This window comes from Megachile rotundata, chromosome 7 (genome assembly GCF_050947335.1).
Source record: "Megachile rotundata isolate GNS110a chromosome 7, iyMegRotu1, whole genome shotgun sequence".
In the NCBI taxonomy this organism is placed as follows: Eukaryota; Metazoa; Arthropoda; class Insecta; order Hymenoptera; family Megachilidae; genus Megachile; species Megachile rotundata.
Window position 1 is genome coordinate 2,972,855 of NC_134989.1, and position 25,030 is coordinate 2,997,884.

Consider the following 25,030-nt stretch of genomic DNA (forward strand, 5'->3'; position numbering starts at 1 on the left):
AGATATGCTCTGGTGGAGGTCCAAAAGAGAGGAGCAGACAAAGAAGCGACTGGCTCTCTTCCGCCAAATCCTGTGTTCTGCTGGAAGTCAGTCAGCTATGTCAATCTTATGCAAGCTTTGATGATGCGAGCAATGTTTTCTTAATTTTTTTTCCAATACTGTAATTTATACTGAATGGATACTGCAGTAAATCGTGATCTTTTTCATGAAAAGTTAAATGCATTAATTGCGGGTAAACGAGAAGACAATTGTTTTTATTTTTCTCAAGAAAAATACTCTAAAATACTTTCTGAATTGGTTTCTGCTAAAACTAAGTGCAACACACCTTTGGATTACGGACGATTAAAACATTTTGACGTTTTAAAAATTAATGATGAAAGGAAATTAATTGTACCATTAAAATCAGGGGAAACGAATATACAGTATTATGTTACCAATGAAAAATTGTTCAGTATACTATGTGAAACTCACGCCAGAATAGACCACGGAGGAAGAACACGTATGTTTAGAATGTACTATGTGTTTTAAATTCTTGGTCTCTCCTCTCAGAAAGAGAGGCGAAAAAGTTACGTCACTCTTGTGACGTTTTATAGCGACTGAATTACGGAGAAGAAAATATATTAGTGCATGGTGAATGTCGATATTTACCGGTGTAAGTCCGAAATAAAGGTATTTAGCAAATATTTCGGACATACACCAAGCGACTATGTGAATGTCGACATTCACCAGATTTCGGTCTTTCACGGTAACCTTTATACTACCGCGTTGCTAGAGGCCGCGGACAGTCAACAACGTCGCGTTGTTATGCTCGGCCTGCTCTCGTGGCTTCGCGAACGTTCGGCGCTTCCGCTGTCGGCGAGCCACGCGTTCGTTTCGGAGTTCGCGAATGTTCGGCTCGTTTCTCAACGCGAGCTCGTTTCGGAGTTCATGCATATTCGGCTCGATTCTCGACGCACGCTGCTCCGTTTCGCGAGCCGGTCTTCTCGATTGTTCTAGGCGGCCGAGAAAGTTGGGTGTTGTTACAACTTATTATTTCGGACAAATAATTGTATTATACATATAATTACATACAAAATATCATAAAAGATAATTATCAACAAATAAATTAATTATGATATAACAGAATTAAGTATGAATTAACATTTTTTATTATTTTCACATGTAATTAAATCAACAATAATATTATGTATTAATAAGAATAGTTGACAGACATTGATTGATATTACTGAAATATTAATGAGTCGCATTTTTATTATGTTATTATTCTGTACTAAATTTTATTGCAATTAACAAATCGTTTCGTAATAAAGGAAATGTAGAATACTGACGGAACTAGGCCATCGATTACCCGATGCTTAAAGGAGATTAGAAGATTATTCAATTCGAATTATACGATTCCCGGAATTGCTTGATCTGCAAATGCAATTTTAGAGAACGGGAAGTCCGTTAACTCTTCGCTTTAACCTTTCTCGGGTGAAACTTATCATTTCTCTCAGAAACACACAATTAAGAACTAAACTACAAGCAAAGAGATTTATTAAAATTGTTACCCAAGTTACATAATCCCAACTCCTTTCTAATTATCTTATGATATTTACAGTTTAAGCTATTTATTTATTTTTATTTTTATAGTTATTTACTTATATCAAAATTTATAAGCACCCATTTCTTCTTAAATTTGTAGCTATTTATTTATTGTTAATTTATATTTTATGTATTTTTCCATTTACAGTTGTTTATTTATTTTTACATTTATAGTTGTTTACTTATTTTTACAATTAAAATAATGGTACCAATGATTAACCAGTTAAGAGAAATTTTTTACGGAGAAACAATGGTTACTACTCGCTCAGTCATTATATAACGAGATTCAATGCCAGGAAACACTTTTCAATCTTAGATTATGTAACAAGATCACTTATTCAACAAAGTTAAGTTATACAAATTTGAAAAGTATATTTAAAAATTCCAACACTGCTTCAAAAATTGGCCACTCTTAAATATTAAGGAACTAATATAATAATATAATTGACCCTCTGTTCGCTAATATCTGACCACTCATTCTAGAAAAAATATATTTCATTTGCGAAATGTTTACAATATACGATTACTTTTATCTGAACTGTATTGTTGTTCTTAGCAGAAACGTTGAAGAAATAGGAAATATAACGGCATATTATTTATATAAACCAATTTAGATGTTTGCTTAGTAAGCATACTTCACTTGCAATTGTTTTAAAATTTAACTGTTAGATGTCATGGTATCTGGAGTTCATTTTCATCTAAAGTGCACAATTTATAAAAGCCTTAATTTTCTATGTTTTCTAAAAACTGATCAACTACTGCTACCTTTACCTTATAGTTAATCGTTTATTTTAATATTTATGGAAATTTATTTTAAACTAACTGAATACATGAGTTGAAAAGCAATATAAAATTAGACTTACTCATTTCCAGTCACAAAACTTAATGTAAAATGTATAGGACTACACGTTGAGACCAAGGAAAATACAAAAACTATCTTATAACGATGAAAACAATACCCATACATATGATTATACAGTTATGACATATATATAATATCTTCATTATCTAAAGACGATGTAACAAATTGTTTTAATAGTTTAACTATAAATATTAAGAAAGTCGATATGGTAGAAGGTTACTTGAATGATTTGAATTTAGTTTGATTACCGCATATGATTCGTGTTATGGTTCAGGGTCAATCAACAGAACCACACTTATATTATGCACATTGCAATTATGAAAAACAAATTGCTCAAAAACGTTTGTGAAGGCGGTGAAAAACTACGATACTTTCATCGCGCCGTTACTTTTGTCCCTGCTCTCTCCTACAATAAATATTCATACTGAATATTCATTTGATGAAGAATTGAAGCTATCTTTTCAGATATCTAGAAATAAATTGTTTTCACTTAAACTGTTCTCCAATTCATTGAATTAATTACATAAATATATTCGCTTCTGTTCACGGAGGTGTACCGTCACCTTTCTTCTGTGAGTTTTGACCCATTTTAAACAAATTTAATTCTACGTCAAAAAGTCATATCTCGTCAGTGAGCGGTCCAGATGGCGTCTTATAGTATTTTGATACAGAAGAATAAAGGAGAAACTTTCTACAATTTCTGCTCAAACAAACATGTAGATAACAGTAAAATATCTATACTGTTCACGTACAGTGGTGATTTACAGTTTAGAATAATAAATATTTAGAATACTATCGCGGTGTTATGACTGAAAGCAGATAATAGCAAGGAGTTAATAATCTCCGTTCCATCCAGTTATAAATGCCTAACATGAATCGATACCTTGCAGATGGATGTTTGTAAGTAAAGGTAGCAACACGCTCGTTACCAGCAATCGAGAAGCCAGGGCATTTAATTAAAGGACAATCCGTTAATGGTGGTATAAATTGCCTTGATTAATTCCGCGATATTTCATCATGAAGCAAATCAAACTACAATTCGCGACTACGAGTTCTCCAGCGGATAATCGTAATCGAATAACTAGAGCACCGACTGCAATAATTTTTCCGATACGCCTTCGATATTACGTTAGCAGGAGTTATTAAAAAATTATGAGCTACAAAAGGCGATCTAACGAAGACTAAAGCTCGATGGCAGAATCAATACCACGTCATCGAGTACTATAAATGTGTAAAGTGATAATAATGGATTTGGATATAAATGAAATTTTAAAATCCTCTTTTTCATGGGAAAATTCGGATTGAAAGATCAAGTTTAAACATTTGTCTTACAATTGTAGATTTGTCTTAGAACCTCAGAAATGGTTCTTGTCGATTTCAGTGAAGTTTAGTGGGATGATAAATTTAAGTACCTTCTTTCATTAACTGGTAATTGAAGTAGCGATCTTTTATGGATTTTTCTTGAAAAACATTTTTGTTCGAATTTCACTATAAGAAAAAGAAATATTGTTATAATTATAACGAAAATTGACTTGACAAAAGTGAGCGAATTCACTTGATACTGATTTCCATTTGAAATCGTTACCTCTCCGATCTTAATTAGGAATTATGTGAAGAAATATGTGGAAGCTCTCAACCTAACATAACGAACGTAATTTTTATTTTAGCCGCAAATGGCTAACCAACTGAGAAAAATACGAAGTGCATAGGGTAATTAGACCAGTAGCTGCAGAAAGGCCAGTGTTGCGTGAACAGCGCGGATTCGAGCACCCGGCACTATTCTGACCCAGTCACAATCGGTCACAGTCCGTGTTAAGTTGTTGATTCGTGTTATAAGTCGATTCGTTTCGTGTTATAATGTTCGAGATATGTGTTAATTCGTTTCGTGTTATAAGTACGTTGGTTGAGATATTAGTTGGATTCGTTTCGTGTTTTAAGTGTTTACTATTCGATATGTTATTGAGTTCTACGATTCGTTTCGTGATTTCGATAAGTGTTATTCGATACATATATTAATGAGTTCTCTTCGTGATTTAGATAAGTGTTATTCGAAATATTAAGTGATTCTGTTCTTTTCCGCAAAAGTAACTGTCGACGTTACCTCGGGATCGGTGATTTGAAAGGGAGTGTGTTTGTTCATTGGTCCTAATTTTTGAGACGTTACCGCCCTCGTACAAGAAATGGTCACGGAAAAATCCGTAGCAGGTAATAAGGTGAAAAAGCACTCTCACCCTGACTGCGATGATTGAAAATAACGGAATTGGAAATTAAACATGCTGGTCCCAAGCAATAAACTTGGGTTGCCGACACAAAAGTAATTTTGTCTACCGAAAAATGGTCAATGGCTTCATAAACTTATTGCCGGTACGGTCAGTTCGAAATCCTCGGTCTATTGCCTTTTACGATATGAAAAATAGATCGCACTCTAAGGCGATGCAACAGCCAGTAAATAGACAAATTATACATTAATAATGTAGAGTACTAAAATAATAAACACTGAGTATATTATTGGTTATGGGCGGAAAACTTGTTACGTGTGAAATTTTCGGGCATGTGAAATTCACAATTGGGGACGTGTGAATTTAAAAAAATTAAAATATTCGTCCGTGAGTTGTTAACTTTGCTTATTAATTTTTACCCAGTCGAAAAAAATCTCGCAATGATTCATTTACAAAATTTTAGTTAAATATTTCAGACGGACATTTGTTGTAAACGTGTTTATTAAGATTAAGTTTAATTCAATAGCTTTTGCTTGTCATGTTTAAAATTAGATTCTATTTGTTAATTAAGATTTGCGGTTACTACTTTTAAAAATAAAATTATTTTGTTTTCGTTGTGTTAAATAAATCGTAACCACACGTTTTAATTCTTCCGTTTCGTTTCTGCTTTACTATAACAGGTAATTATGAAAAAATCAAATTTTTAATTCCTATTTTTTTATCTCAACGGACAAACATTTGCTATTTCATAAGACTATTGAAAATTTGTATTGTAAAACAGAGAAATACCAGCTGTTCTATTTGTCTACTGTTGATTTGCACTATGAATAGAATTTTCATCATTTTATATTAGAATAAGTTTATTTCTAATCAAATCCATAATCAGTCTATTTATCTCAGTGATGATCTTCTAAATAATTTTATGAAAACAAAAAACGAAAGATTTATATAAAAAACTGATATTAATCTTTCGAAAAGATAAATACAATTTGATTCTATGTGAAAAGTTAACAAGTTTACGTGATATAAAAACTTGCTGTGTCTTGCGGAAGTACCGGTGGTGTATTTTGAGTGAATTTTAAAATTTATATAAAGATAACAATTATAATTATATAAAAATTACAAATAATACTGTAATATTGTAATTCAATATAATATTAATGTAATTATAATAACAATTATAATTATTGTTACATTTATAAGATTGCCGTTTATACAATAGATACTACTAACTGAATATTTAAGTAAAAAAATATTAATATTTCTGAATATTATTTTATCTACTACATTATTTTACCTACGACATTAACTTTTATTTCAAAATTGTAGAAATGATGTCGGAACATGCGCAGAAGTGTGCACAAGGAGCAAAAGCGTAACATATACTATATCAATAAAACTGATACGCTAAAAGTTAAAGAGTGCAAAAATATTTGATGCAGACAAGACTTCGGAAAAAGAATAGTATAGGAAGTAATGACTGACGAAGTGCTACTGTGATCTGTTGTATTAAAAGAATGTAACTAGTGATAGAACTATAGATTCTGTTCATGATTTTGGAGATGAAGAACAATATGCAAAAAAAAAGAAGGAAAACATAACTGCCTGACAGTTATAAACAGTCTAATTCTATCTTTGACGTTAAAAAAAGAAAAGGTATTTTTCTTGTTACATACTTATACTTTGAATATAAATATGTTTTACAGGTATTTAGTTTTTTTTATGTTTCAAGTGAAATAAATCAATACAAATTTTAGTTTAATAAAGAACTCCTATTAACAGTTAGCCTGTGAATTTATTTTGCAATTATACACCTAAAATTCATTATATATTAATATACAATGTATATTAGTCACCACTAATACTAATACAGAATGTACTTAGCTATCATTGTTGAATATTATGACTTACAATAAATTATCAAAAATATCTGAAAATCATAAAAATAATTTTTCGTTTTAATTTTTGTGTAATACTGTCAATTACTATTAATATTATGTTTTATTAAAAATGTGTTTAAATATTTACTGTCAATATTTAAAAACTGTAGCGTACAGGAATTATTGTAAAGCGCGACGAATAAATTACAATTGTTCAAAAAGAAATCAGACGAAAAAAATCCTTAGAATTCCCTTGCGAAATAGAATAGAATAGATCGAAATAATATTTAGCGTCGAGAACATTCGAGAAAAGCGAATATTCCAAAATAATAGAAATTCTGTCGCGAGGCGAGAGTTCGTAGGCCGTTCAGCGAAGCGAGAGGCAAGGTGCGGCCCGCGAGCCGCGAGCGCGAAACTTAGCGACGCATTGTTGATAGCTCGGCCGCAGGATAGCAACCGGCCTACATATAAAATAATTTTAAGAAAAAAAATACACCGACTTCGAAATGCACTAAAAAGTATAAAATAATTTCTATTTCATTCAATCATACAATTACGTCACAGATATGAATGAAACCTACAGTGGGTCAAAAAAGTATTGGCACACCCAGTTTTCTTCGAATATCTGTAAACAACTAAGTAATCTATTAATATTAACTATGTCTATTAGTGCCTTTTGATATATATGAATTGTATGTTTATTAAAAATTCTCGGTTATTTATTATAAGGAAGTAAAGTGAAGAAAACAAAAAATCCACAGTCAAAAAAGTATTGGCACACGTACGGTTTTACTATAAGAATAAGAGTTACTCGCTTTTTTTCGCGACAAATTCTGTTTTATTAACGCAAACAAAACACTATAATGAATTTCTTTCCTCAGTTAACACAGTCAGTTTTTGTTTGCGATTTGAACAACAATCATGTCTACGAAGAAGAGCGAGTTATCCTTAAGCGTGCGAAATAAAATTCTTTCATTGCATAAACGTGGTGAAAGTTACCGAAAAATCGGTAATTCTTTAAATTTAAGTTTTTCGACAGTGAGGAATATAATAAAAAAGTTTGAGGAAACTGGTAGCGTTGAGAACAAACCTCGATCAGGGCGTCCACGAGTACTCACAATTAGAGAACGCAGAGACATTGTCAAAGAAGCAACAAAAAATCCTTTTGTAAGCGCCAAAAGTTTAGCTGTTGACATCGTAACATATTCGGGAAAAGGGGTGAGTGCCCAAACAGTGCGAAATGTCTTACATGCTGCAGTAATATATGGCAGAGCAGCAAGAAAAAAACCGTTTATTAATGACACGAATAGGGAGAAACGGTTCAAGTTTGCAAAAATATATATAAATGAAACAATGGAATTTTGGAAGACGGTAATTTTCTCGGATGAGAGTAAATTTAATCTTTTCGGCTCTGATGGAAAAAGATTTGTATGGAGAAAACCGAACACCGAATTAAATCAGAAGAATATTATTTCTACAGTAAAACACGGTGGTGGTCACGTCATGGTGTGGGGCTGTATGTAATACCATGGAGTAGGAAATTTAGTTTTTATTGACGGTAATATGAATGCAGATGTCTATATCAACGTGTCGCGAAATAATATATTAAGCAGTGCAATAAAAATGGGCATCAACAGCAACTTTATTTTTCAACAAGATAATGACCCTAAGCACACGGCAAGGAAAACCAGAGAATGGTTATTGTACAATGTACCAAAACAACTCCCTACACCACCTCAGTCGCCGGATATTAATCCGATAGAAAATCTGTGGCACATTCTAGATTTAAAAATTCGAAAAAGGAAAATAAAAAATAAAAATGACCTAAAAACGGCGCTTCTAGAAGAGTGGTCTAGTATTACACCAGAAATTACACAAAAACTTGTTGAATCGATGCATAATCGATTACAAGCCGTAATTAAGGCTAAAGGAATGCACACTAAATATTAGGTATGTTCAATATTGTTCATATTGTTTATTATTATGCTTTCCTCAATAATATCACACGCGTGCCAATACTTTTTTGACTGTGGATTTTTTGTTTTCTTCACTTTACTTCCTTATAACAAATAACCGAGAATTTTTAATAAACATACAATTCATATATATCAAAAGGCACTAATAGACATAGTTAATATTAATACATTACTTAGTTGCTTACAGATATTCGAAGAAAACTGGGTGTGCCAATACTTTTTTGACCCACTGTATTTACTCGTTAGGTAGTGTATTAAATACATTTCAACCTTTTCGGAGGCGGCGCAAAATTAAAAGATTTTCTTGAACATGTCAACCTTTAGACAGCCGAACATAGGCAAAGCTTGTATAGCTATTTTTTTTCTATATATATAACTCGACAGCACGCCGCGAAGTAGGTGTTAGTGCGTATAGAATGGAACTATGGTCTATCTAGATTCATAGAGTATGCGACGGAAAGACTCGATCGCCGCATATTCTATAAAGATAGAGCCGATCTGCCGCAAATTTGGTAATTCCCGCGTCGTGGGCTCCGTTTATAGGTTCTTAGATCCATGGCTTCCACACGCGAAAGAAGTAGATTCAATTTCATTTATATCAGAAACGTTACGAAATGAAGATGCAGACATTACATTTACGTATATTACCAGGCATATCTATAATGGTTCGTATTCTTTCTCGGGATTTATTAATTTCCAATACGCCATACCACAATCAACTGATTATTGGCAGCAACGTTTACTGAGGTATTTTTAATTTTGCGCCGCCTCCGAAAAGGTTGAAATGTATTTAATACACTACCTAACGAGTAAATAGGTTTCATTCATATCTGTGACGTAATTGTATGATTGAATGAAATAGAAATTATTTTATACTTTTTAGTGCATTTCGAAGTCGGTGTATTTTTTTTCTTAAAATTATTTTATTTCACGCTTTTTAGTGGAATGGGGAGAATTTTATAGGATACTGTGAGACAGTTCTTCCGGGCTTTTTTTTTGTCCGCGTAAATGCCATGAACATAATTAAGTAAAAGACAACATGGATATTCGTTTTTCAATTTTTTTTTTTTATTAATTGTTGTAAAATTGGTAAATAAAATCGGCGATTGCATGTTGACTCATACACCACCAGAGGCACGGAGGCATACGTAGAATTCAATATACAGTATTCACTCCGTAAATGTTAAAAAGATCTCTACCGTAAATGTTAAAATTGTATCCCCACTACTGGGGGATCCCCCTCGAAATCAGTCAAGAATGAAACACGATCGGTCGCCGAAACGACGAGGATCGAATATCGGTGAGACACAACTAATGCAAGCAAAGGAAAAGATTGTAACTTTCTTATTTCTTACTATTTTTTCATGAAACTTTTACTGTTGTATTTGTCTAGATTTCCTGATTAAAATGACACCAAACATGATATAATTACGTTAACAATTGTGTGTGTAACGAGTGATTAAAGTTTTTAACATAAAAGAGGACGGCGAATAGGAAAGAAAGAGAAGCAGAAGGTTGACGCGTTCGGCAAACGTGAAACACTCGTGCGTCTTCTGTCTTTTAAATTAAAAAATAAAAATTCTTTATTTTTGGGGTTTCATCAATGAAGCTTTGATTATCGTATTCGTCTTGTTTTTCTGATTAAGATTAAAATGGTACCAAACACGGTATAATTAAAATCATAATTACTTGTATAGCAAGCCTTTAGAAGGAATTCGCACCTCTACCGTAAATGTTACATCCCAAACTTTTATGGCTTGTTACATAAGTAATTACGATCGTAATCATATCGTGTTTGGTGTCATTTTAATCAGAAAAACGAGACAAATACGATGGTAAAAGTTCCATTGACGAAAAACCAAAAATAAAGAATTTTAATTTTTAAATTTAAAAGACACAACACGCAGTCTTTCATGTTTGCCGAACGCTCGAAACTCTATCCCTCTTTGTCTTTTGTATGGCTGTCTCTTTCTACGTTCGGCACACTACAAAGAATGTAGGACCTCTACCGTAAATGTACAATCGAGACCGGCAAAAGTAACATTTACGGAGTGAATACTGTATTAGTAACAATAGTTTTTCGCTAATAACTCGAAAACTAAAGCTTCCCCTTAATTGCGGATAAGGAAAAAGTTGTTCAGAATCGTGCCCCTGATAACATATTAAAAGGACATTAAAATCGTCCAAAGTTGATTTCAAAACTTTTCAACAATTTTTCGCTAATATCTCGAAAACTAAAGCTTTCCGCGAAATTTTTATATGAACAAAATTGTTCAGAATCATGTCCGTGATAAGATATTAAAAGCGCACTAAAATCGAGAAAAGTTTATTTCAAAAGTTGCCGGTTTTTTTGCAATAACAACACTTTGCAATTGAAAAATGAAAAATTTTTTGATAATGGTACCAATGGGGAGTCAGAACCTACCAGATGCAAAAGGTTTCGTTCCGATCGGTGCATCCAGCTAGGCGTAATAGGCGGGCACACATAGAAAATAAAAATAATAATAATAAAAAAAAAAAAAAAAAAAAAAAAAAAATATACTGATCGAATTGAGTAACCTCCTCCTTTTTCGAAGTCGGTTAAAAATAGAGTCGCGCGCCCGGAACGGGCCTATTTGGCAGTCTGAGAGGGAGGACGAGGTAAGTACCATCGGCCGCTCTCGGACTAGCCTAGGGACTCCAGTAGGAGAGATCGACGAGAATACTTGGTCGCCTGCTGGAGAAGGAACTTAGCTGTTAGGGGCTCCGGCAGGAGAGTTCGGCGACCAATACCTGGACGCCTGCTCGGAGAGTAGCTAGTAGGAAACTCCGGCAGGAGAGTTCGGCGACCAATACCTGGACGCCTGCTCGGAGAATAGCTAGTAGGAAACTCTGGCAGGAGAGTTCGGCGAAAATACCTGGACGACTGCCCGGAGAGTAGAAGTAGAGGAAGCTCCAGCAGAAGAGTTCGGCGAAACACTCCTGGACGCCTGCTTGGAGCAGAGTAAAGAGAGACTCCGGCGGGAGAGCTTGGCGACAATTCCTGGACGCCCGACCGGAGGTAAAGGTTTAAGACCCCGGCAGGAGAGTACGGCGAACCCCTCCTGGACGCCTGCCGTGGGGTAAAGATTAAGAGACTCCGGTGGAAGAGTTCGGCGACAATTCCTGGACGCCCACCTGGAGATAACTGTTGATACCCAGGCAGGAGAGTACGGCGAAACCCTCCTGGACGCCTGCCTGGTGAATAGGGGGAGAGTACGGGACACTCAGTCGATATGGAGAGTTCGGCGAATATTCCTGGACGCCTGTCGACTGAGAGAGGACAGAGCATCTCCTGGACGCCCCAGGTAAAGTACAGGAGAGTACGGGAGAAAACTACTGGTCGCCCGTTCGGAATGGAGAGTTCGGAGAGAATACCTGGACGCCATTCGAACGGGAGAGAACAGAGTTACTCCTGGACGTCTGGTTGACGAGAGAAAATAGATAGAGAGAGAGAGAGAGAGAGAGAGAGTTATGTAATTGTATGTTCTTTGCGTAAATTGCGAAAGAAAATTTGTAACCCCATTAATTCCTGTACGCCTGTCCTAATCTCCGAATAAATATTCCTATTTTCCAGAATTCCTGTTATCCTTACGATTTCCTTGTGTCTGAGTTTCCTATCCTGCGTATAAGATGGCTACAAAACTAAAATTAATAAATATCGTAAATTGATTTATCCTGGGCTCGGCCACTTTCGAAATTGTACAGTGAGTCCCAAAACTATTTGTACCCTCACAACTTCCAACTATAAATGATTATTTCTATGTTTAACAAATCGAAACAAAAATATTACTTATGGGGTAGGATAATTTACATGTATTTAACCCGTTAACCGGGGAATTCCCTTTTTAATTACGGAGCGTACAACGGGCGCGAACTCTTTCACTAGAACGTACTTTCATATTAGTATTTTTTTTTTTATTTAGAACATGTCGATTTTTTATTTAATTCTTGTCGAAACATGTATGGATGACTAATACCTTTGTTGTACGAAACTATACGTCCCACTCGTTCCAGAGCGCAATTATTTTACGGACGTATTTACATGTCCTACCCGTACACGCTATAGTTTACGTTTGACGTATTTATACGTCCCGCCCGGTTAACAGGTTAATATGCTTTTATTTGATACGAATTTTATTGGAGAATTAACAAATTAGTATTATATAAACGTGCTTTCTTACAAATAGGTGGAAAATCAATGAAACAAAAGTATTCGTACTTTTCAAAATTAACATGATTTCTAAACTTAATTGTTTAATCAATATTTAGTTGAACCTCCCTTAGCTTGGATAATACTGCGGAGACGATCTGGCATGCTGCGAACGAGATTTGAGGTGTAATTAGGTTGAATATTATTCCAAATTTCTATTATTTTTTCTTTTAGCATTTCTTTACTTGTTATAATATTTTCTCTTAATCTTTTCTCAATTTCGGCCCATAAATGTTCTATAGGATTAGCGTCGGGACTTTGAGGAGGAGTAATCAGCATGTGTGGCGTATTGTATAATATCCATTCTTTAACAATGTGGGCCGTATGTTTGGGGTCGTTGTCTTGTTGGAAATAAACATTATTTTGTAACTGTAATTTTTGAGCTCTAGGTGATAAATTTTCTTTCAAAATGTTTAAATATTTATTCTTTACATTTCTTAATTGTAGCTCGGTATTCGCTCTTCTCCATACCACGGAACGTCCATCTGATCCGAATATATTAAATTTTGATTCATCTGAGAATATTCCACGGTCCCAGAACGTACACTCTTCATCCACGTGTTCTTTTGCAAATTGAAAGCGTTTGCGTTTATTGGTATTGCTGATAAAAGGCTTCTTCCGAGCTACTCGTCCATTAAAACCTTGTCTCCTTAAAATTCTTCGACATGTTTCGGCACTAATATCTTTTTTGAAAGCTACATTAGCAATAGTAGCTAATTTTGAACCACTAATTTTAGGATTTTTTTTAATTTCTCGCACCAACATTCTTTCTTTTCGTTCGTACAATTTTCGAGGCCGCCCTGTACGTGGTTTATTTAATACTGTGCCATTCTGTTTTATATTTTTAATAACATACTGAATAGTAGATTTACTTCTACCAATAGTGTTTGCTATGTGACTGTACGATTTTCCTGCGTTATGCAATTTCCAAATTAATTTTCTTACTGCTATTGAAATTTCACTACCTTTTCGATTCATTTTGGTAATTATCGAGAGAATAATGTACCGTCAACGTAATGTTGTCTACTGATGGCCAATCTATCGTTTCCCTTATTATAGGTATCAATACAAAGCTGTATTGACAAATATTTTGGGTCTTATATGCATAGAATTGAAGAGTACGAATACTTTTATGTTGCTGTTTCCGAGCATATTTACTCACAAGGGACATCACCAAGGTGTTACACGCCAATTTTAATGAAATTGACATATGTGGTAGCTTTCCAAAAATCATTTGACACGTATTTTTTTATATCTGTGGATATCCATGTTGAGGGGGTGAAAATAGCCCTCAAAGTTCGGGGTTGAAAACACATTTTCCTTAATATCTCGGAAACTAGAGGGTGTAGGAAGGTGAATTTTTTTAAATTGTGCAGTTTATAGTCAGAAATTTAGTTAGTGTCAAAAATTTCGGAACAAATTATTTATTTAAATAATATATTAAAAAAATGCCCTTTTTTATCAATTCTTCACCCTAAATGCAGTTCGATTTTTTTGCAGCTTTGTATACTAAAAATATAGATCAAAATAAGGGATACGTGTTTTTGGAATTTTTTGTTTATTGCAATTTAGCAATAATTATTACATATACAATTTTCTTCTACTTTTTACGGAGAAGTGAGTTGAGATCTGTTTTCGAAGAGGGTCAGCCCTTTTTATGCAATAATTTGTCACGTCCTCAACAATTGGATAATATCAGATGTTTATTGTTGTTCGGTAGCCAGGGAAGGTCCAGCGGACAGGTATAAGTCCGCCGCGGTACCAGTCGTCGTAATACGGAACATAGATTTCTATGGTCAATGAAACTTTTATCCGAAGATATAAGTTTATTTATTTGACTTTTAATAATGAATTTCTTCATTAAATTTTATTATTGTGCACACTATATAGCATAATCTTCAGAAGTAAGCATTCAACTTTAGCTTAATCAATTTTTATTACATTGTCTTTTGTGAATAAATTAATTAATTGCATATGAAGAGATATAAAATCGCTAAAATAATGTAAAAGATTGTAAAAATAATGATATTTTTAATAAAAATGATGCTTGCCCCTCTTCACAGGAGGTGATTTTAAATTATATATCTAATAAACATAGTTTACGTACACGAAGTTGCAAAAAAATAGATCAACATTTAGTGCAAAAATTTAAACAAAAATTGTAAAATTTCAAAATATTATTTAAACAAATAAAGTTTATTGAAATTTTTTTCGCACAAAAATTGCCTATTTAAAGACCAACAATTTACAAAAAAAAGAATCCAATTATCTTCTTTAATTCCGGAGATATTCCCAAAAATATGATTGCCACCCCCAACTTCGAGGGCTATTTTCACCCCTTCAATATGCACGATTGCCGATAAAAAAAAATACGTGTCGAATATTTTTTCGAGAACTACGTTATATCCAAGTTTCATCAAAATCGGTGATTATCAGTTCGGGATGGTCCCTTGTTAGTTCAAAATTTAAACTGTGAAATCGTAAATAAAGTGACTGTGACTGTTTCCTGTGTAAAAAGTGTTAACAGTTAATTCCCGTCCTCCATTCCCGAGTCCAAAAACCTATCTAGAATAAAAATCCAGCCCATTACCCAACATCTTGAAAAAAATAAAAACAATTGTCTTCTCGTTTACCCGCAATTAATGCATTTAACTTTTCAAGAAAAAGATCACGATTTACTGCAGTATCCATTCAGCATAAATTACGGTATTGGAAAAAAAATTAAGAAAACGTTGCTCGCATCATCAAAGCTTGCATAAGATTGACAAAGCTGACTGACTGCCAGCAGAACACAGGATTTGGCGGGAGAGAGCCAGTCGCTTCTTTGTCGGCTCCTCTCTTTTGGACCTCCACCAGAGCATATCTGTGATTGTCGACATACACCAGTGAAGGTCCGAATGTACAAGAATGTAATAAAATATTCGATCTTTCGCCGACGTATTTGGTATGTGTTGACATTCACCGGTGAAAGTCGACATTTTCCAACTTAGATCTTTCACGGTAACATATGTATAGCATTCAATTTAAAAAACTGAAGATCACCTTCATTTCTTCAGAAATAATATAAAAAAATGATATATGTCGTGTTGTCAATAAAATGTATTATAACTTTTTCTTTTTTAATTCCTTACCGGTTAAGAAAAACATACTAAATAATATATCTGTGAACTGTGTATAATTCTGTATAGAATGTTTACTAATAGTGACCATTTAATTCTTCTAAAAGTTCAACGGAAAAAGTCCATGTAATTTGATAAAGAAACAAATCGAATTTTATCCAATAATTAAAACTTGTAGTTTACAAAGGATGTTGTATATCTTGTTACAAAGAAATTTTTACCAATATTTTAACGGATAAAATTTGAGGAAGGTTTCAATGCAGAACCTAAACATCGCAAGAAAAAAATTACGAACACCCTTTTTCACTTTTATTTATCCCAGAAGGCCATTTTTTTCTCAATTTGAAAATATTACAAACACTTGTGTCACGTGTGTACTTCCAGTTCAGTGGTTTTCGGTGCCAGTCGTTTTCCCATATTCGTTTAAAAAGCAACGATATTAGCGCCGTCAGAAGTATGGTATTCCAGAAAGCGGCAAATGCTCGGTCACACATTAAATCCGGTAGCACGTGTGCGTCAGTCAGACAACAGGAATTTAAATTTCAGCTTGGTTGTTCAGCGACGTGCGGTCGACCGTTCGATCAAATATGAAAAATTGCGATTCACCCCGCTGCCAACTTGTCATCGACTTGTTCGTCATTTCGAGCGACACGCAATCGTCTCGATGTAGAATAAAAAGGATAGAGAGAAAAACGAAAAACAGCTTGAACTCGCTGTAACGCGACGAATGAAGCTGTTTATGCATCTGACAGTATCGTTGAAACATTTATGTGCAGTAAGTGAGATATTTCCAACACCTCCAACGGACGCCGAAATCCGCATAAACAGATGATTTTTCTGTTTTGTTCCTATTTGCTTATGTACATATTTATACATATATGTATATGACTATAAATTTTCGAAACTCGAATTCAAAGCATTAACATTTCGAAACTCACAAAACTTGAAGTGATGATTTTGCTTTGCTGGAGAAATATCTTATTTTAAGAACTGATGTCAACAAAATTTTTTAAGCTCACATACGTCACAGGTACCTGCTCTGCAGTTCTACGACCCCGATTGAGTATCAATTTATTTATATTCTCAAGAAAAAAACTAGTTTTCCAGCATTTGCAAAATGTGACGCACCAAATATTTGAAATATACAACAGTGCAATAATCAAATGTTTTTGTACGCTTCCACTCTTTGTTCATTGATTTTATACGATTTCTTGGTTGCGTTTCGAGAGTTTCGAATCACGGAAAAAGTGCAAAGTATCGAATTCTCCAAACTTGAAACTTTCTTGCGTTTTGAGAGGTTTCGAGGTTTTGACGCTTAGAGAAATAGATACCAAGTATATACTTTATTTATTGCATCAAACTGTATACTCGGACACCATATAGAGTTTCCTTGGTGTACAGGGTGGTGTACAGGGAGAAGCCTACTGTAACTTTCCGTTAAATCGAGCATTATATGTGATCTACAAAATTTTCGAACAGTCACATTTTCAAATTTTTAAGATATGGAATTTTTGGATTTAAAGGTTAATTTTTAAAATAGGTAGCCTCTTAGTTCTACTATATTTTTAAAAAATAAATAATTTTAAGTTATTTAAATTATACTGACAAAATTCTAAATTATACTCAAAGTCATTATACTGAAGTTACATAAACTTGATTATTTAGGCTTGCATTTACATATGATTAGTAAAGTATAAACAATGATGCTTTTTAAGTTTCAAATTTTAAATATATGTAAATATATATGTAAATATATATGTGTAATATATATGTAAATATATGTAATATATGATAATTTGATGTACAACGATTAATAGTTTTTATTGTGAACCGAAGAAAAAAATGAGAGTATCAACGATAGTACCAAAGGTTATCGTCCAAAGTAGCTTTTCTGAATATAATTTTATTTTCGCAAAAGAATCTGTATATACGAAGGATATCGAGCCCCATCTCCGCTTTTTGAAATTTACCTTTACCATAGACCCGTAAAAGGAAAAGGAAACTTCACCTCTTGAACGCTGTACCGTGAATATTGCGAAAATTTCTGTGGATCGCTTTATCGGCACTTGCCTTCCAGGAAAACCCTTTTTCCTCTGTATCCGATCAAGTGTATATAGTCTGTTTTTTCCGTTCAGGTTAGCGAATTTATCAGTTAATTTACTGAGTAATTTTGTACGTATAATATTACATAAAATTCAATAGTTTAAGATATGCAGTTAATAAAACATTGCCAATTCTTCACATTCTCTATCATTTATTTGCATTCGAACAGATTTAAGCTCTTTATTGCACATTTCATAGAAGCAAAATTATTGTTGCAATAAAAAAAATACGAATAAATTTTGTAGTAAAACATTCATTTGCAATAGTTGCGAAGATAAAAGCGTATATTTCTTTTTGTAAAGATAGTTTGTATAAACATAAACCCCTCAACTATGATTTTCAACAAGCGCGTCAGAGCACATTAATTATTATTGTAATGTAGAGACAGACGGAGAATATTCAAATGTTATAGATATTCTGAATATGGCGACCATTGGTGGACGGGTTGTAATTAAAATTAAAGTCGAAATTCAGTCATGGTGAAAATATGAGCCAGATTTATCGCATTTTAACAATTATGTGCGTCACGTGCGTAACACGATACCATAAGGGGTTTTCGAAATTAAACTTCCAGTATTCCTGTAACTCTCCATAGTGTGTTTGAATTTAATATATTTAATATATCTAAATATGAAACTGTAAACCTGTATGCTCAATTATTTTTAAGCGATAACATCTACACTCAACAGAATTGTGGGAAATGCATAAAGGTTAAACACAATAATCAAGCCTAAGTTGCGTTCCACACAAGTTTATTAAATGCGTACGAGCAGGGAAAATGATGTAACGTATTCGAACGACTTTGACGGACTGTCTCGTCGCTGATTAAAACCTCTCCTCGAAAACTCATCAGTAAAAGAAGAAAGAAACCGTTTAGAAAGAGAGAAAATATAGAAAGTGGGAAAATCCAGAAAAGCCGTTGAAGAGTTCGGAAAAGGAGAGGTACAGCGGAAGAGAATCATAAAACAGAAAGTGAAGAGGTTCGCAGGGGCCTGAGCGTTGACACTGACCAGGCCCCGGCGAGACCCTATAGAAAGCGAAAACAATTACAGAACGTAAAGCTAAAGAAGATAGAAAAAAGGAAACAGAATTTTATAAAACAGAAAGAATATAAAAACAGAAAAGGCAATGGCGTATGTGGTGCCAAGGGCGCCACAGAATTATAATAGAAATACTTATTGCAAAATTGAAATAAAGAATAATTACGGTAAAAATTTGTTCTAGTTGTTTTCCTTTTAAAAATGTGTATCTTTATTGTTTAAAATTTCTTCAATATTATCGGCAAAATTTGATTAATATTTCGACAAAGAATTTGATTAAATCGTAAGCCAAACGAAAAATCAATATTTTTATATTAAATAACTAATTATTTGCAAAGGAAAAATTACAAATTAAAGATATAATTTGATTTTAGGAAAGAAAAGTATATCTCGATCCGTTTTATTTATTAATTAAATTCCAGCATTTCGTTTATTAATGTTTAATTTATTATTATTCTATACTGTGCACAAATTACTAACATGTTTTTAAGTTTACTATATTTTAACTATCTAAAGCAAATTTCCTTTCTCATGGCAAATATGTTGAATATAGATATTAATATTAAAATATTAACAATGAATGTTTGAAGACATCAAGCAAAGGTTTGAACTACTCGTATTTACGAACAGTATCAGTACTGATGTTGTATAGAAATTCTTGATACCAGTCTGCGAATTTCGGTCTGGTAATATCGAAAAATATAAACTAAATCTTTATAAGTTTTAGTACTCAAACAAGTCCGAGTAACTAACCATTCAGTGAGAATTTTGTTATCTTCGTTCGTTTTGAGCATTTAAATTAATCAAAATGCAATAGTACTGTGAATTAATTTTACATAAATATAATTATAAGTTTATATAATTCAATACATTGTAACGAGGCATATTTTCACTATGTTGATTAACCTTCTTTTTCTTTGGTTGTTATGCCTCGTTACGAGGATCCTCCCGAATTGCCGGCTCCACTCCTCCGCCCAAGCGGACTCCCTCGCCGCTGGGGCAAGTATGAGTGAGAGTGTGCCGGGTGAATGTGTTTTTTTTCTTCTTCTTTTCTTCCCTTTTTTTTTCTTTCGAGCGCTCTTTTTTTTTGTATTTTGCGAGCCCCGCTTTTCTTCCCCCCTTGCTGCCTCCAACCACCACCGGAGCCACCGTTGTCCCCGGTCGCGGAGGAACCTCTCCCTGAGCGACGGAGGCGCGGGATGGGTCCACCGAAGAGGACACCGGCTGTCCGGTCGCGGCGCCACCCCGTCATCCTCCGCGGGGGCGACCGGCAGCCGACCACCGGGAAACGCCAGGCCTGGGGACAAACCACCCCCAACTGCCACCTCGAGAGGGCCCCAGGACCTGGCCACCAAACAGCACCGTGGGATGACCCATCCTCGATGCCGAAATCCTCGGGGTGGGGGAATACCGCGAACCGGGGAAGAAGATCGAGAGAAGCAAGCGAGCTGCCGCGACCGAAAGTCGAGTCTACGTCACAACCCCCCGTTTCAATTTAAAATCCGTTTCTTTTGTTTTTGCTCTGCGTTTCGTTCTTTTGCTCCGTTTCTTTTGGTTTATCAGTAGTGCGTTCATTTTTTCTCCGGTCTTTGGTTTTTTTGTGTACTGTGTGCGTGCCTGTGTGGATTTTTCGTCGCCGCCCCAGTGTGGACACGTCGGACCACAGCGCCAAAAAGGTAGAAGTCTTCTCCTTACCCTTCTTTTTTTTTTGGTATTATTTATTTGCGCGTGGGCGAGGGCGATAGGACCCCTGGCACCAGTGACGAGGACCCTAGAGGTCGCGAACGGTCTACAACGACACCGTCCCCCCCCCCCCCCCCCCTGCTTTATCTCTTTTCTTTTTCGCTGTATTTGGTATTTAGAACCAACGTCCCCTTGTTGTCCACGACCCCTAAGAGAGCGTGTTCCTTCGCGGATGAATACCTCGGCGTTTTTTATTTGTACTTCTCTATCTTTCTATCTTTGTACTCGCGCGTACTGTGTGCCCCCGCGCCGCGAAAGCCTCCCTCGCAATTGGCGAGTCGACCCCCTTATTCCTCGACCGTTGCTTGTAATGCGTGGGGCCCACGCGAATTCATTTTCTGTTCTGCTTACGTGGCCCACTTGGAGGCCCGAATAAAAGTATTTGTCTTTGTTGGATACAAACTCGCGGGTCTTTTACTAATTTTTTTTCTGACCCCCTCTGATTCCCGCTCCCGACAGAGCAGCCGGAAGGGCGATTACTACGGACGAGTGCATTAGCACTGGCGCCCCGTTAAATAAATCGGCCGTGGGTATGAGCATCGGTGCGTGGAGGGCCGTTTTCCCTAACTGCCCCCACTCCAGGGAACCCCCTTCGGGCTTTCCCCCACCGATCCGTCACAACATATACCACGCAATAATATTATCATAAAGTTCTTCAAGATTAATCGTTTTTAAACTCGTTTCGTAACGATCCAAGGAAGCGAAGGATTACTTTCGTTAAAGTTTTAATTAATCAATAATATATAATTTTTTAAGTAATGAAGCTATTTTAAATTTATTAAATAATAGAAAATTCAAATTAATCTTATTATTTATTAATTTTGTTTAAATACTGAAATGAAGAATTGCGTTCCTTCACTAATACATGAGAACGTGACATGAACTAATCAGTAATTATTGAATAATTCAACTTTAGTTTATTATATTGTTAATATTTATCGTATTAAAGTAAATATGTTCTGTATTCTAGACGTTCATGTCAATATTAAATATATGTATAATAATACAGTTAATATTGAACTCTCTAAATATAAAAATATAAATCTTTGTTTATTCCTAAGTTTGTCATAATATCAACATAACATAAAATTTTATAATAATTATAGTTTTGATCATTTTTCATATATTGTATGTACAATCATAAATTCTGTAAAATGTCGAAGGAAGAGGAAAAGGAAAACAATTACTCGTAAAAAGATGTTTGTGTAGCACTAGAAGCTTTTAAAACAAGCACTTCGTTATAAGTTACCAATGGAAAGTCTTATGTACCAATATTAATTCAGGAGGAAAATACCCATCGTGATTGATTAAATGAATCTATTATAAATAAAATAGTTTCATTCCACAAAATATTATCAACTTAATTTCTCTTTATTGAATAATGAAAATAATTAAATTAATACATATTTAATACTGGGATCCGTAACAATTAATGACTAAAACATGCCATAAGTATTATTTAATTCCAGACTTGTATGAAAATTTTCAAACTTTAATTAAAATGTTTTCTTTTGCAAATACAGATTCTTATTACTTTATTTAAAGCTACAAATTTTATCTGTTTGAATGAAAGTATTTGGTTATAATTTTGCATTGGCTAAATATAAAAGAAAATGCATTTATCTTAACTACATTCTTAATCGTTTTACCAATGAGACATTTACCTTTATATCGAAAATGAATGTACGTACAAAAAAATATCGATACTACTGAAACATTTCTATGCCAGTATTGTTATCAATTAGATGGCTACATTAAATACATACGTATACAGTATGCTTGAAGCTAATACGGAAATATCGATTACTTCGTTATATGAAATGGATATCGATACCTCCATAGAATATCGAACATTTGTAATTCAGTACGACATTGGTTTAGTTTCAATTGGAAAAGATGATCGCATGAATCCATAATTGATACTGAATACCTAAAATTTCAGTACGTGTAGATACTTTCTATCAAATACGTGCATATCAAATTATTTGAGTATCAAGTGTATGGCTCGTTTCCGCTCCAATTACCATTTTTATCCTTATGCTCGTTTCATAATCGAAATAACAAATGGACTTGTTATTCGCTTTAATTGAATTATATTCTTGTCAAATTTCAGGTTTTTGTGAAATATCGAATTATTGAATTTTTCATCATGTAAGTCACCTACAAAAATATTCAACCATCTAGTGTATTGAGATTATAAGTAAGTAAAAGAAAACGAACGTTACATTTAAATCAAAACCTAATACAAAAGTAAATCTTTATTAACATTAAGTAAAATAACACTTTCAAAAATTCATAATTATAACACGACAGATTAAATTATTATTTCATCAAACCTGAAATCACTGAAATTAATATTTAGTAAAATGTTTTATTGATGCAATAATATCCTCTGACTGCTTTGGCATTAATTCTATTAATTTTTTATAAATATCTAACGGAATTTTTTCTGGCACCTATATTTCAATAGTTTACAATTTATAATATTTCCGAAACTTTCCCTTTGATTTAGGATTACAAGTTTTTTATTGATTTATATCTAGACACTGAAGTGATAATATCCATTGTATGACAATGCGAATTTTATGCTTCTACGTATATAAGATAAGAGAAAATGCAGAGTTAGTATGACGAAAAACAAATTTTTATACAATCCGATATATAATTCGGAGAATCAATTTAAAAGCATGAAGAATGCTCATCTATGCCTTAATATGCTTTTGTACCTCGAACCTACCATTTACTTTTACTATGTGTATACATTTACAACAGGTTTGTATTTAACAATTGACAAAATATATTTATTGCACATTTTCAAGAATTAATTAACTTTGAAAAGTGCTATTCGCAAGTATTACAATCTTTTAATGCAGACTTACTGCATTACTTCACGATTTGTTGATATACATATAACATTGCTTGCTAGCTGTCATTATAATAATTAAAATGAATAACAACTTCATACTTCAACAAAAAAAAATGATCAGAAACCTGCAAATGTAATTGCCATAGAAGAAATAATGTCCCTCCAGATCTAGATATATTTTAAAGAGAAATTGTGGGGCTGTGAGGTTTAAGAATTTTGAGATTCACGGATATAATAATTTAGAAACATGGCGATTTAGGTACATAGGAATTTAGAGATACAGGAATCTAGGAGATCTAAGAATATGCAAATCGATTCCCTAATCTTTAATTTAAGTAATCTCTGTTACTTTCAAAAGGGATTAAATGATTTGGACATCACAAACTTGAGAATGTAGAATTTGAGAATCTTAACATTGGAAGATGCAGGAATTTGGGCATTTTGGAAAGAAAATGGTTTCTTTTTCAGACGACGCACCTGGTATAAAGCAAACAACGCAAAAATCTGACTACCCACTGCCAAGGTTACTGGCGCCAATTACTGACATAATATGGACGCTCCCTTATGTTGCACACGGATGTAGGTATCTATGAAGTAAACAAGTATTTGACCAGAATGTGATTCAAGAATAGTAGCTCACCTTAAACATTGTCGATAGGCGCGTCGTAACGCGGCGGTGTTCTTGAGGTAATGAGTTCATGCGGTGCGAAATCATTGGCTCGAGTACCGGGCAGATAGTACACGAGGCAGGAGACCCCGACGAGGAACAGGAAAAACAGGAACACGAGGTCGAACATCAGCAGGGAGTTCAAGGTCATCAGCTGCATCGTGCGCGTGCAACTCTCTCCACCATTACACACATATACACAGTTCTATACGCATGCGCGTTCTCACCCACGTAACAAGATCTCGCACTTCGACTTTTAAACTCGTGAAAGATCACTGGCCTTCCGTTCTTTCCTTTCCTTTAGATGCAGAATACTAACTGGTAACACAACACTGTTACAGAATTATTGTTTTTCATTCATGTATGCATTTTGCACGAAACTCGAACGCAGCAATCCATTTGAATATAAAGTTTGAATAAATTCATTTTTGTTGAAGGGAGATCAATTTCGGCATTTTGTGACTATTTGGTTATAGTCAATTTGAAATTTTTGATTAAAATAAATAAAGATTATTTACTTATTGATAACACTAATCAATAACAATAATCAATATAAAACAACTCAAAAGTTGTTAAACTTGTTAGTATCACTATTAATGTTAATAGTATTGTAAGTTTACATATTGAAACTTTTATCTACAGTGATATTAATGTTAGTACTGTTATTGTTATTGATATTTATAATAATACTGACATTGGTATTAACTTGGAAATTATTATTACCTACGACATTGGTATTG

General features: G+C 34.0%; 1 protein-coding gene and 1 long non-coding RNA gene across 7 annotated transcripts in view; one reads left to right on the forward strand and one right to left on the reverse strand.

Annotated features, from left to right (window-relative positions):
* Positions 1 to 25,030, reverse strand: part of LOC100878472 (uncharacterized) — a 422,291-nt gene that overhangs the window by 223,790 nt on the left and 173,471 nt on the right. The window contains exon 1 of one of the 6 annotated variants that reach the window (XM_076533668.1): positions 24,264 to 24,403. The exons of the other annotated variants lie outside the window; for them this stretch is intronic. The gene's annotated coding sequence lies outside the window, so the exon portion shown is untranslated. Of the gene's footprint in view, positions 1 to 24,263; positions 24,404 to 25,030 lie in introns of those variants that run through there. 6 annotated transcript variants of the gene reach the window in all.
* On the forward strand, positions 20,455 to 24,422 carry LOC143264818 (uncharacterized). The gene is made up of 3 exons (XR_013038779.1): positions 20,455 to 20,690; positions 24,092 to 24,202; positions 24,282 to 24,422. It is a non-coding gene; the product is annotated as an uncharacterized LOC143264818 (long non-coding RNA).